Source organism: Priapulus caudatus, unplaced genomic scaffold (assembly GCF_000485595.1).
Source record: "Priapulus caudatus unplaced genomic scaffold, Priapulus_caudatus-5.0.1 Scaffold107, whole genome shotgun sequence".
Lineage (NCBI taxonomy): Eukaryota > Metazoa > Priapulida > Priapulimorpha > Priapulimorphida > Priapulidae > Priapulus > Priapulus caudatus.
This window is the reverse complement of record NW_014577168.1, coordinates 311,610-322,605: the sequence shown is the minus strand read 5'-3', so window position 1 is coordinate 322,605 and position 10,996 is coordinate 311,610.

The window sequence follows — 10,996 nt, the reverse complement described above, 5'->3', positions numbered from 1 at the left end:
TGTTCGAGCCGACGCTGCGCCACCCGCGTGAGCGTTTCGAACTCTACCGCATGCACGACACGGTGGCCGATCGACGGCGCCGGGCGCGCGGGCCGCACCGTGCGACTCGTCGCGACGTCCTCCCCGCCGCCGAACCCGCGGACGCCGCCGCGCCGACGACGACGCCGGGTCTGCCCTCGGCACTGCGTGGCGGGGGCCGGCGCGACGCCGCTCGCGTCGGTGCGGGGGAGGAGACGAGGGCCGGAGCTGGCCCTCGTGCGTCTGCCGTGCGCGCACGTTCTCCGTGTGCGTGCACATGCTGCTGCAGCTGCACGACGGTGGCATGCCCCTCGCAAGCTTCCCCGTATGCTTCGCCGCCGAGTTCGAGCCGCTCGAGAACCGCCCCGACGGCGGCGTCCCCCTCGAGCGCCTCCTGGTGGCCGTCCCGGCGTCGAGATCGGCTTCTCGACGAGCGGCGTCAAGCAGGTGCAGTGGGCGGCGAACAAGGGGACGCCGCTGAGCAGCAGCGCGCGGCGGCGGCAGTCCGATCATCACCGCGCAGCTGCTGCAGTTGGCCCGCGAAGTCATCGACCTGCTGAAGAACAGCGCCGGCTGCCGCATGCCCTTCAGCAAGTTCATCCCGCCTACCACCACACTTCGGGCGGCAGTGCCGCGTCGCCGACTACGGCTACACGCGCCTGATGGATCTGTTTGACGCCGCTCACGCACGTCGTCACGGTGATCCGGCGAGGGCACGCGCAAGCAGGTGACGCTGACGCGCGCGCCGCAGCTCAAGCGGATTCACGTCGGACGTGCTGCGCTGCCTCAAGTCGCAGGCGAGCAAGCAGGGCTACGCGCGCGTGCGCCGACCTTCCGACGTCTACGCCGAAGGTCACGGGCCGCCGCGTTCGACATCGCCGACTACGCGTCTGCGAGCTGATGGATCCCTCGGCGAGCTCGCCGACAAGACGGTCGTCATGACGACGGACGGCCGAGGAGGATGCGGGTGATCGCGATCCCAAGCGCGAGCAGACGCCGGAGGAGATCGAGCGGACGGCAGTTCGCGCAGAGGTGTTGGACCTACTGCGACACGGGCCGAGCTGCCGCATGCCTTCAACCGCTTCATCCCCGCCTACCACCACCACTTCGGGCGCAGTTGCCGCCGTCGCCGACTATGGTTTCACGAAGCTCATCGAGCTGTTCGAGGGCGTCGTGGCACGTCGTCACGTGATCGAGAAGGACGACGAGAGGTGAGGCTGCTCGTTGCCACGGCGATTCGATCGCGGTTTTGCTGCGGGCAATCGCGTCTGCTAGTAACTTGGTGATTTATTTTGAGATCATTTAGTGTCTTCGTTGAATCGCCTTGCGCCTGTGGTTCATTCAGTATAATTCAATATAATCGCTTCAGGCAATATCATTCACGTTCAATATCATTCTTTCGTTGGTTTGCAGGTACATCTGTTTGATAGAGAAGGGCATGCTGCGCCGTTGTTAGGACGCACAGGCGACCTCACTCCTGCAGTCGACGCGGCACGGCAGCATCCCACTCGAGAGCTTCATGTCCGCCTTCATGCGTCTCCACGGCCACAGCATCCGCCTGCAGGACTACAACGTCGCCACGCTGCGGCAGCTGCTCGACAAGCTGCGCGCACGTCGTCACGGTAACGGACTCCGCACGAGCACGCGACACGGGTGGCGCTGGCGGATCGGAGCCGCGTCGACGCGTCGGTCGCGGTGCCGCGCTCGCGACGCTCATGGACGCGCCGGGCGGGGGAGCACGTGCGTCGACGCGCTGCCCGGGAGGCGCACCGAAGCGCGCGTTCGCCTCGCCTCTCCCGCACGCGGTGCTGCGCGTCGAGATGGCCGGAGATGGTGCAGGTGTCGGCGGCAGCGCGCGAGGTGACGCTCGCGCCGCTGCACATGGTCGCGCGCTCGCTGTGCGCGCGCTGCTGCTGCGCACCGGCGGCCGCACTCCCCGCGCGCAGTGCGACGCCGCCTACCTGCGCCACTTCGGCGTCGCGCTCAACCCCGCCGAGTACGGCTACCCTTCCCTCGCCGCCATCCTCCCCGCCGTCTCTCACGTCGTGACGGCGCGCGGACGCGCGTCCAAGCGCACGCTGCACCTCCGCCCGCCGTACGCCGGCGGCGACGACGGGCGCCACCTGGCGGACGTGGAGCGCGAGCTGCTGCGCTTCTCGCCCGTCGACCTGCTCGCGGGAGCGCCGCCGTCGAACCTGCCGAGTCCGGAGCTGTGTCCGGAGCTGGCGGCGGCTGCCGAGGCGCTGAGGGAGCAGCCAAACCTGATCCGGCTGAACACGCCGAGCCCGATCGTCGAGCGCGTACTGTACGCGAGCGATCTCGAGCGCGCCGCACTGCATACGCCGCCGATGACCCCGACGAGCGAGCCGGCGGCGGCGGTCCTGCAGGGGGCGCCGGCGGACGCGCTCGCGGCGGCGGCCATCTCGAGCGCGTGCATCTCGCCGCGTTCGCCGGCGCGCAGCGACGCCGGCACCCCCTCATCGCCGTGCGCGTACGGCTCCCCTCGAGCCGCCTCCTCCCCCGGCACCACCACCTCCCCTGGCGCCACCTCCCCTGGAGCTTCCTCTTCGCCCCTGAAGCTGTCACCGCAGCGGCGCATGCGGATTGCTGCAAAGTTTGAGCGACTCGAGGTGTGACGCGCCGGGAACCCGTGAGAGCAGGAGGAGGCAGATCGCCCCCCAGAGGGTTCGTTAGGCATTCGTTAAGCATTTACCGGTTGTCGGTAGGCAGCTGCAGGTATTCTCCAGCATTTTTCGGAGGGCGGGCAGTTTCGTTCGACGGTTTTCCGGGGAGGGGGGTACGTAGTCGGATTGTTTCACAGGATATTTTCTGGGACCGAGTTTCGTTGGCCGTTTTTTTTTCAGGGGAACGGGGGTTGGGCATTTTTCGGAGGGGGGAGGGGGTTCGTTAGGCATGGGTAATGTGATAACGAGATCATAGGTGGAGTAGGCCGCACCGTAATTTCGGCGAGGCATTGTGACGCGGGGGAGACCGGGGAATGATGCTCGTAATTTTCACGTTCTCTCAAGGTCGTTGCCCGAGGGAGACGCGTGGTTCGACGTCGACACGTGGCGCCCCCGCTTTTGGATCGGCGTCGTCGCAGGAAGGCGGGCCGATCTCACATCTGACCAAAGAGATGTTTTTTTTGTACGTGTTACTTTTATGTTAGACATTTATGTATAAAACATATAAACTGCGACAACATATAATGGGTGAAAATGACCAGGTGTGCAGTGTAAGCCTTCAGTTAAATTTTTGATGTTTTTGGAGAAACTGAACTAGCTCATTAATGCAGTTTTTGGTTAAAAAAATCTTTCTAATCAGTTGCACAGGTGTTGTGCTAGGTTCTATTATAATTTCTTTTGTTTTTTTTTCTTATTTGTTCCGGTCTGTATCAGTTAACTGGTACTTTGGCTGAAAGATATTGACCGTGTGTATGTGTGTGCATGTGCTACTGGTTATATTTCAGTAATGGAGACATCCATTAGATCTCCACACAGCGTTTTTGCCTGTTAGGTGTAATGTTGCTGTACGCGACAACACGTGTATTGTACCACGCCTTGTCTGTCATTGACATTGTGTGCAATTTGTACGGAATTAATGTGTTCTTGTAAAGTGAATGAAAGCTGCGCTGATGTTTCATTCCAGAGCCGAACGTGGTCGTACGTTCATATTATAGTTTATATGAGGTTTTTTTTTACTGCAGATTGCATTGGCGTGCAATATGACTCGACAAGTATTACTTTAGTTGCAGCCTGACATTTTGTAGGATGCACGTCATACGTTTGCAACCTGCGTATTCTTATGTTGATTTATAAGATCAGAGTTCGGATTGGCGAACCCATTTTGTTTTGTTCGATAGAAGTAATTGAAAATGAATTCAGTGGATGTATAGCTTTCCTGATATTAGGAATGCTTACATCTGAAACACTTAACGAGTAGGACACCGATATGTGTGTGACTTAGACAGTAACACGTGGGCCGCGGGGGCGCCGCGGCGCGCCCCTGAGACTGAGACAGTAACACGTGACAAGACCGAGACAGTGGCACGTGGTGATACTGAGACAGTAACACGTGACAAGACTGAGACAGTAACACGTGGTGAGACTGAGACAGTAGCACGTGGTAAGACTGAGACAGTAGCACGTGGTGAGACTGAGACAGTAACACGTGACAAGACTGAGACAGTAACACGTGGTGAGACTGAGACAGTAGCACGTGACAAGACTGAGACAGTAACACGTGACAAGACTGAGACAGTAACACGTGGTGAGACTGAGACAGTAACACGTGGTGAGACTGAGACTGTTACACGTGGTGATGCACAGACAGTAAGTCATGCATCGATTGCAGTCAAATCGAGGGCATTTTGATATTAGTGTGGAAGTCTGTGTGAAGATAAGGTACCCAACGTACGGAGACATGGTTTAATAACGTCACGTAGCGAGTGTAACGGCATCGCAACAACCCAGTATTGTTGTCAGTTGGTGATCTCTAGTTGACTGGTGTCGTTTATTAGAGCAATTACTTGGTCATGTAATGACCAGAGTTTAATGGGCAGATCTATGGGTGATCCTAGGAGCGTGCGATCATATATCTGGTAATACAGTTCAACATTAGCTGCACATTTGCAGCTAGACAGAGGAAAGTATGTGTACGTGTATGAGTGTTCGCCAAAATTGGAGCGAAGTGGACGATGAATTGGTGAGTGTGATCGAGGGTTAATCAGACCTGCAAGAGGTAATGCTACCTGCAGGTATGCAGGCACGTCGGAAGCTCCCACTGGCGAGTGGGAAGGATGCACGTGTGTTAGTTGACTACGATCAGGGGTAGATAATGACAAATTTGTCAACAATTGACAATTATCAACAAATTTGACAATTTGTCAACAATTGACAATTATCAACAAATTTGACAATTTGTCATTATCTACTCCTGCTACGATCTCCTCTCTTTATTGGGTGTCGATCAGCAGAGAGAGGGTGTCGCTGAGAATTGTGATGAGAATTTAGAAATGTATTTGTTTTGCGCATGTAGTAATTTTAGCGGTGCGGATGAATGTGACGGCCCCTGAGAGATGAAGGGTGCGAGTTGTCGTCTTGAAGCCAAAGATGGAACACCCTCACGCACTCTCGCGTGGAGCGCCAAGAAGAATCTGACACTAGGGAACAATTTTCGTATGTTTGTTTTCGGTCTTTCTCTTCGATTTGTAATGATTTAAAATGATCAGGCAATATCGTCGTTTATGACTGTGTATTTTGCCACGAAGAACTCATAGCTGTCATGTGTATCAATAGCTGTGATCTTGAAGACCACTTGTTTGCACTCGCGGATATGCAGGGTAGCGTGCAGTCTCTCTATGTATTTCCCAGCAAAGTTTAAACAGAGTACTGGTGCATTTCTGGAAGCCAGCAAGCAGCAAACACTGCCAAAGTGGAGAAGAATGAATTTCTGCGTGAAAATTGTCACAAGTCACCCATTTTTCATTCATATTTTTTGTCGGCATAGTGTAACTTCGTATTGTGTATTTGTCGTTTGGGTGACTTTTAGCTATCCTGACAAAGACCTGTGTGTCAATATCAGGTTAAAACTTAACTAATAGAAGACAACAACAACAAAAACAATGAGAGGGTTTGCATTGATTATCTTAGGATAAAAAAAACTCTTATTTCTTTTTCAAAGTTTGTGACGAAATGCTTACCCGATGAACAATAAATAACATTTTTGAAAAGTAAGTAGATCGTTCAGTCAGATGTTTTTGCTCACATAGACGTTTTTCGCTGACGTTTTATTAATCGGAGCATATGCCTACCCGTACTATGTTATTACCCTCACCGATTGATCTCTTCTGAACGCATACTGTAGCAAATGCAAGACTAACCCTATGACACCGATACCAAACTCATTATCTACAACATAGATATAGCACGCGCGTTCGTGCAGTGTTCCACGCGAATGCCCACGTCGAAATTCGCGCTGTTCACGTCAGCGCTTTTTCCTCTTCGATGCCAACCGTGGGGAAACTCTGTTACCGACGTCGCCCCCGGCTGCATGCTTCGAACCCCGGGTCGGCCTCCAGCGACCCGGGGTCACTGGAGGATCACGTGGCGGGTCTATGTTACTGTGGTCAATGCCAGCCACTCGCTTCGAACTCCGGGTCGCTGGAGGACGACCCGGGGTCACTGAAGGATCACCCGGGGTCTTTGGAAGCAGACCCGGATCTATGTTACTGTGGTCTACGCCGCCCACTCGCTTTGAACCCGGATCTACTCTACTACGGTCTACGCTGCCCGCTCGCTTCGAATCCGGATCTACGCTACTACGGTCTACGCTGCCCGCTCGCTTCGAACCAGGATCTACGCTACTGTGGTCTACGCTGCCTGCTCGCTTCGAATCCGGATCCACGCTACTACGGTCTACGCTGCCCGATCGCTTCGAATCCGGATCCACGCTACTATGGTCTACGCCACCCGCTCGCTTCGAACCCGGATCTACGCTACTACGGTCTATGCTGCTCGCTTGCTTCGAACCCGAATCCACGCTACTACGATCTACGCTGCCCGCTCGCTTCGAACCTGGGGTCGTTGGAAGATGACCCAGATCTACACTTGTATGGTCTACACTGCCCGCTCGGTTCGAACCCGGGGTCATTGCAAGATCACCCGGATCTACGCTCGTATGGTCTAAGCTCGCAAGCACCGGAGCCGAGTTCTCCATCTGCGGGTCGACGGCAGCAGCGTGCGAGGGATGCTGCTCGTGCAGCCGCCTCTGCCCGCGCTTGCCCACGTCGAAGACGGTCTCGTCGATCTTACGTCGCACGTTGTAGATGCCGAACATTCCCGCGTCGTGCGCCGCCATGTGCCGCTCGAGCACGGTCGCCGTCGCGAATCGCGTCGCGCAGCGCGGACACTTCAGCGGCTTGTATATGAGCCCGGCATGACCCTGCATGTGCAGCTCAAAGTTGCCGCTGATCTCGATGTTGCACAGCTTGCACGTGTACACAGGTTCATGGCCGCTGCTCGACCCGTCGCGCCGGCCGCCGGGGTCGACGACGCCGACCCGGAACGCGTCGGCGAGCGCCTCGCTCGTGTCCTCGTCCGGGAAGCTGGGCACGTCGTCGGCGGCGACGTGCGACGCGCTGACGGCGCGCAACACGTCCGTGTGCCTGCGGTTCATGTGCAGCACGACGCGGTCGACGTTGCCGAAGCGCACCTTGCAGAAGAAGCACGTCTGCTGGTCGATGACGTCGCACGTGTACAGGTGCTCGCAGAGGAAGTGCGAGACGAGTTTTCCGCGCGCGCCGAAGTCGACGCGGCAGAAGCGGCACTCGTGGCGGCGGCTCGATTGCCGCGCGCGCTTTGCGGATTTTTCAAACTGCGCGTCGTCGTCCTCCGTCTCAGACGCGCTATCGTCGCACGCGCTTTCGTCGGATGCGATTCCGGCGTCGGACACGGATGCTTCGGATTTGATTCGTATGTAGTCGCCGCCCGTCTGCGTCTCGATGGAAGCAGACGGAGCGGCGCTGACCAGCAGTCTCGTGAGAACGACGCTGCACTCCTTTGTGGCGCACTCTTGTCGCTCGACAGCCTCGCGCTTTCGCGATCGCAGCCGGGACTCGACTCGGGGCGGACTTTCTCCCGGAAGCGAGGAATGTTTCCGCTCGCATGTTTTGAGGTTTTGTGAGCGGGCGGATTCTGCGACGGGCGGGGATCCTCCACCGTGGAACTCGGAATCCGTCAACTGCGAGATTCCGAGGTCTTGCGAGCAGAAACGGGACTCGGCGTCCGACGGACATCGTTCCGGACTCTCGGAATGTTTCCAATCCGAGGCATCCAGATTTTTCGAGTGAAAGCAGGTCTCGGTATCGGACGGACATTGTCCAACGTGCTCGTAATGCTTCCACTCTGCGGTTTCGGGGCTCTGCGAGCGGAGAAGGGACACGGGATAGGGCCGGCATCGTTCTGGACTCTCGGAACGTTTGCGCACCACGTTTTCGATGGGAACAACGGCGATGCCGTCGCTGGTGCAGAAACTCGCAAATTCCGTCGTGCCGCGAAGCAAGTCCTCGTAGATCGAGGCGGGCGCGTGCCGCGCCTCGTAGACGTCCTTGCTTTCGCGCTGCCCCTGCAGACACACGTCGTTGTAATACGAGTCGAGCACCTCCCGTAGCACGTCCTCGTCATCCGCGTCCGACTCTCCCCGCGACTCGTTCTGGTAGTCGGAATCCAGCGCCGCGTGCGACGCGTATCCGTCGCCGACGTCGCGCGAGCCACGTAGCGCGCACTTGTATTTCGAATTGAGCGCCATCCGTAGCATGTCTGCGCTGTCGCTCGACTCCCCGTCGCTATCGTCGTCAGGTAGGTCTTCCATGTGCCTGAAGCTCTCGAAACCGTACACATCGTCACGCACCATCTTGACGTCTGAGACGGGCATCGTCGATGCGTGCGTGTCACTTGTTCCGCAGATGTTGATGATGTAACCGTCATCTACCGGCTCCTCTTTACAAGGAACGTCGCAACTGTCGCCATCTGGCGAATCTGGTGGAATTTTGTTGTTGGTGGGGCGTTCGTCGTGGTGCGAGCGCAAGCGCACGTAGTTATGTTCAGCTGTGACTAGCATCTTTAATAATGCGTTGCCCTTGTAGTTCCCTTCCACTTTAAGGATACCAAAGTCATGATCAGTATCGGGATCTTGCACTTGCAGATCGTATATGATATTCGCGTTCTTGGATTCGGTAGGCAACAAGTTGGTCTCACCTTCGTTTTCCTCCATATTTAACAACACGGTAGCGACGAATTACCTTGCCATCTGCACGCTTTTGTGTGTACACCTATGTGTCTACTACATTGCTACTGGAAACACTGTTCATTTAAATTGTGATCAATGTATCAACAGCGATCAACAGCATAACACAAAAATAAGATATCCAAAAATAACCTATCGTTCACTTGTCAACACTTGCGGTTGTGCTGCCATCGAGCGGGGGCTTTATGGAGTAATCGGCCAGCAGATGTCCTAACGTTGGCTTATCTCATCGAACTAATCTATCATTTATTTTTACTCGTTTCTTTTCAGTTCTTCTATTTCTTTTGCCCTTCTCATTTAGTACTAAACCTATCTGGGGGAGATTGGGGTTACAACGGGTTTTCCCCAAAATAAAGAAAGTGAAATGCGATTTCCAGAATTCTGCGTACAAATAAATTTCTACTTTTATTATATCGCTCGGCCGAGAGTGCAATGAATAAGAAATTACGCTGATTAGATTATTATTTTACTCGAGAGCAATGATTATAAAAACTTTCCGACGCTAGTACCTACGCGTCTTTGCTGCATTCATTTCGATCTAGCGTTTCCTCGCCTGCCCGACTGTCTGGCTGACTTTAAATATCTATCTATCCGTCAGTCCGTGCATCTATATGCATCCGTTTCACGGCACCTCTTATATCTACGAGATATTCCGAAAGAAATCATCTAAGTGCGCGTTCGCTTCGGTTTCCGTCGTCACCTGCGGCAGCCCCATTAGTCAGTCGCCCTACATACATATCCTACATATTATATATGGCTCAGGTGCAAAATCGACATTCCCCCACAAAATCGCGGCTATGCGTTTCGCGCCGTGTGACGTGACGCATCCCTCGCAGCAGCAGCAGCAGCAGCAGCAGCCTTATTAGTAGCAGAAGCAGCAGCAGAAGCAGCAGCCTGCATCCTCACAGTGTTCGATCCTACCCTCAAACGTAAGCGATGTGCTTGTTACCTGGTCAGGCATGAAGGCGTAGCCGCGTGATCGGGACAGCATAGTTTGTTCCGCAGAGGTGCTCAACTGTGAAGGGAAAACCAGTAGCGCCATTATTTTCGTCGGGTATGGGACCAACCCAAAATCGCCGCATACAGTGTAGCCCACGGAGACCCCGCGAGGAAGGTCGCGTACAAGAGCCAAGCAGCTAGTCACATTTCGAAAGCGGAGAACACGTCGAAAGCTCAACATCGTCCACGGTTACCTGCCAAGCCAGCGAATAACCATCTGCGAGAGAAGGTCCGAGAGAGAACGAGGGCGGCAGATCTAGAACAGGCATATTATATCGTATCGTGACTTAGCTCGCCTCCCGAGAATTGGCAAGACGTCGCTATACGCACCTGCTGTTCTATACACGCTGCGAGAAACACTCGGGAATCAACGAGACTATATCGTCGTTAATTCGCCGACTATATACATCGGTGTGATATCGGCGCGTATAGCTGTGACACCATCGTCATCATGTTGAGAACACTGCTTTTGCTGGGCGTCTGCGTCGCGGCGGCACTGGCCCACGTATCACTGACCTTCCCTCCGGCCCGCAGCTACGCCCTAGACTTTCTCGATAATATCCGACGCACCAAGTACAAGCCATGTGGCATGCCGAAAGGTAAGCGCTTCTGTGAAATCTGTTTATGAGACATGATATTTTCAGGAGGATCTATTAATTATATCAGGAGTAAGATAATATAGATCTATATTATCTTACTCCTGATTATATGATATAATAATATATATAATTTATTATTAATCACTCCTGATATTATAACGGTCAAGTTTAAACTTTAATTCGGCTTTTATTGAGTTTATTTTTAAATTGCAAAATATCCTGATATTGATTACATGCAGGATTTTATTTTGATGATCAACTGGACAGATTCAGGGCCGTAGCCTGTGGGGGCAAGAGGAGCAGCGGCTCCCCCTAGATTTTGGAGCAAAATTTAAAAAAAAGCTGGGCTAATAATCGTAAATAACACTGACGTGATTTTTTTGGTAATTTATCCGTGGAAGCTTTGTCTTAGACCGACACCTACCACGTACACTATGGGCGTAGATTAAGAGCTGAGCCCGTCGCTCATCATTACACAGTTAAGTCATGAAATTTTGCCCCCTAGGAATTTGCTCAGCCTACTGCCCTGCGATTACATTCATATGCCGCATATATGGTAGCTAACATAGCATATA